Source organism: Populus euphratica, unplaced genomic scaffold (genome assembly GCF_000495115.2).
Source record: "Populus euphratica unplaced genomic scaffold, PopEup_1.0 scaffold4321.1, whole genome shotgun sequence".
NCBI lineage: Eukaryota > Viridiplantae > Streptophyta > Magnoliopsida > Malpighiales > Salicaceae > Populus > Populus euphratica.
In genome coordinates this window covers 3134-7098 of record NW_011504125.1, presented here as the reverse complement: position 1 = coordinate 7098, position 3965 = coordinate 3134, and the positions used below count along the sequence as shown (strand labels likewise).

Sequence of the window (3965 nt, the reverse complement as noted above, 5' to 3'; positions counted from 1 at the left end):
ATGCGACGCAGACGAGCCCCAACACAGAAGAAAGAAATGGAAAACAAGAATGAAAGGAGTCTTCCCAGCTTGAAGTTAATATTTTCCTTAAATATTCTTGTTCAAATACCATTACAACACTTTAAATAGAAAAACTAACAAGAAAAAAAATCAAATCCTATAATTATTAAAGTTAATACATCTAAAATAAGATAATTGACTTTATTTTATTTTTAAAATATTTAATATCACTAACTGATTAAGTAATTGAATTTTAATAAAGTTTTATATATAAAGCAGAAATTATCTACTTGGTTAATATTTTAAATACTTTAAATTATTCTTATCCTTTAAATAAAAAAAATATCAGCATAATATTGCAAAAGTGAGGCTGAAACATTTGTTTTTGCTTTTCCACGTAGTATTTGCGGTCTGTACCATTGAAACACTTCCACAGCAAGTTTGCATGATCTTTAATGGAGGTTGCTTTTCATACGACATATGGTCCTATCTTTTCTTTTCTTTTCTTTTCTTTCCTTTAAGGCGGAGTTGCTGACGCCACAAACCAAAAGTAACGGCGGTCCGCGCTCCTTTGGGTCACTTGGTGTGACTGTCTTGAGAGGTCGAAGAGAAAGGTAGAAGATGGATTTGGGTGGCAGTATCTGTTCCTGCAAAATTTATTAAAATATTTTTATATTAAAAATTAACTATTAAAAAAATAATTAAAATAAACTAATTCCAGATATTTAGTTTGTCATTCATGTAAGTTTTCTCATTTAGTTTGATGCCCTCCACTTCCATAGTCAAGCTCGTCTCATTGAATCCCTGGAGAATTATGCACACAAATGTAAGGAGTCTTCGCTTGAAGTTTCCAAGTCATCTAAGATTACGAAATAAAGTTTCCTATCTTTTCTTTTCTTTTTCTTTTTCTTTTTCTTTTCTTTTTTATTTAACGCGGAGTTGCTGACACAACAAGCTATGGCCCCTGTCGGTTGTTTGACGGAGGAAAACACCATCTAAATTTCTCAATGATTGTCGATGAAAAATATTTTTGAGTTAAAAAAAAACTTGTTTTTTTATATAATTTTTGGTTAAATATATTTTCTAAAAGTTACAAATAAAAGCATAACTTGTTAAAGGGATGTCCAGAGGCTTTTTCATCATTTGATACTTTTTTTTTTAATTATCAAATATATTGAGAGGCAATTCATATTTTAATAAATATAAAATATTATTATTTTTTTTATTTTTTAATAAAAAATTCCTATCTACTAATTTCTTGTTTATTTTTTTAATTATTACTTATTTTAATTTAAAAATAATTTATAATTTTTTTTTCATATCTTAAATGATGAAACTCTCGGTTATTGATACAATTCAGTGAAGAAAAAGCAGAGCTGGTGGTCACCTTGGGTTGTTAGTTTCAAATACTGATAATGTTGAAGATGATTTTAAATGAAAAAGGTTATTTTTTAAAATATTTTTTTATTATAAATATATTAAAAAATATACTAAAACATAGCGAAGTCAAATAAAATTTAGATTCTAACATCTCTAACAACAAATTTGGGGTGTCCATTACATTAGTTTGATTAAAAAATATTTTTTTTCAATAAGATATTAAAGGAGTTCACATGAAGATACATTATAGGCTCACAAATTGAAGTAGCATGCAAGTTGAAGAAGGATTTATATAGGTTAAAACAATTACCTAGACAAGATAACTTAGATTATACATTATTTCTTAATTACTCGACATAAAAGTATTGGTTATTAAAAAATATTTAGCCATATGGTTAAACCCATTATGTTTATGTTAGTACTTGCTATTGTTGTTTTTTGAGGTTAAAAGATTTATAATGTCTTTTTAAATAAGATATTTCAATAAGAGATTTATATAGAGCAACCTCGTGACTTTACTCATTATGCCCTAGTATCTCATATGTGTCATCTGTATAAATTATTATATAGTTTGAAACAAACTCCTCGAACTTGATATAATCACTTAAGTAATTATTTGTTCCATTAGTTTTTATACTTATAAGATTGATACATTCTTATTTATCCTTTTTATGACTGTTGATATTGTCTATCTATTTGTGTAAGATGATAATATTTTGCTTACAATGAGTAACTTCACTTTACTAGCCAAATTGATTTTGTTATGGAGCTCAAAGTTCAAGCTTCACGACTTTGGTTTGGTTCATTATTTCTTGAAAATTAAAGTTAAATTCAAATCTATAGGACTTATACTCACCCAACATAAATATGTTCTTGATGTTCTTTACAGAGCATGTATGTCTTTTTATAAATCTGTTGATACTCCTATATTTCTCTCTTCTTCTAAATTGACTTATATTATTTGGTAATGTGTACTCTGACACTATACATTATTGATAAATTATTGATGTTTTTTTATATCTTACTTTAACTAGATCAAATTTGTGTTATGTTATGAATAAAATATGTCAGTTTATACATGCTCACTTTGAAAGCTTATTGGGTTTCAATCAAATGTATTCTAAGCTATTTAAAGATCATAATTTCCTATTGCCCATACATCAATCATAATAATGTATTTTTATCTCTCCGTGATTTTATTAATATTGTTTAGGTTAGAATTATTAATGATCAGAAATATACATATGGATATCTTGTGTTTTTTGGTACCATTCCTATCTCATATTGTTACTTGATATTTTTTTATTGAAGCTAAATACAAGTTTTGAACTTATGACACTACTGAAAATTGAAAATTTATAGATTCATTCTCCATTTTCAGAGCTTTGGTTTTATAGTGTTTCTATATTATGGTGTGATAATTTGAGTACTATTTATTTATCAATTAATTTTTTTTATGCTCACACTAAACATACATATCAAGGTTGACTATTACTTTATTTACGATAAAGTAGCCATTTAGAAGATTCAGGTTCACTTCATTTCTTCAGAGGATCAGCTTGCTCATGTTCTTACCAAAGTGCTTCTTATACCTTAAGTCTACAATTGAAGAAATGATCCAATGACAAGCAGCTACGGTTCAAGATTTTTTGATAGCAGCACATGCTATTTGCAGGAAAAAAAATTCTAGCATTGTGTACAGAAATATAAAGTAAAATTACTATTTCAATTCATACAAGAATCCCAGGTGCACATATTATACATACAAAGGAACAAGAGAACAAGGACACAGCAACTCATTTTGATCTTAATCCCAATTTATTTGTCCCCTTAATGACCAATGTATAACATGAAGCTCCAAAACTGTTAATTTCGTCGACGAAAATCCTCGGTCTTGTTCCATGTTTCCTCTTCTTGAAAATGTCACTGAATGCCTCCCTTGTTACTTCCTGCACTTAATTAATGAGCTCATTAAACATTGACTCAGAACAATGAGGTAAAACACAGTGGTCTTAGGCCAGTATATATCGCTGCTTCAGAGATTTAGGGCAAGAGATCCATACCATGGAAGCTTAAAAGTGTCTTTCCACCATCCTTGTTTTGAACAGTTGCAACAAACTTTATCCAGTCTTGTGATGATCTCAGAAAAGGTTGGTCTGACAACAGGTTCTGAATGCCAACATTCATCAATCAACCTACATGAAGATCAAGATGGTTCCCAAAGAAATTAAGCTACTCCCTTGAGGATGTTCCTCTCATTTCTATGAGCAAGACAATAGTGAGTCAAGCTTAAGAAGAGATTGGAAAACCATGTAAAACAAGAGAAACTAGTAGCTCAAGCCCTGTCTCTAGCTGGTTTTAGGGAACTGCCTTTACTTGATCAATATCGAATTTGCATAAGCAGTCGTTTTCTAGATCCATTGTACCATTCTTGGTTTTGGGACAACTTCCTATTCAATTTGCAAAAGAAATTGAAGACATAATCCAAAACTTACTCTTTTAAATCAGGAGGGTAACTTCTTACTTTGATCTTGAATGGCGGTCTCTTTTTCTCTAAGCACATCAACTTCACCGCCTCTTTAGGA

General features: G+C 29.4%; 1 long non-coding RNA gene across 2 annotated transcripts; it reads right to left on the bottom strand.

The window, feature by feature from the left end:
- Positions 1 to 3077: 3077 nt before the first annotated feature.
- LOC105120004 (uncharacterized) lies at positions 3078 to 3965 on the bottom strand. 2 transcript variants are annotated; one of them, XR_841238.1, is made up of 3 exons: positions 3876 to 3965; positions 3444 to 3575; positions 3078 to 3329 (listed from the first exon to the last, which is right to left on the bottom strand). It is a non-coding gene; the product is annotated as an uncharacterized LOC105120004 (long non-coding RNA). The 2 variants fall into 2 exon arrangements; XR_841239.1 differs by having other exon boundaries at positions 3905 to 3960.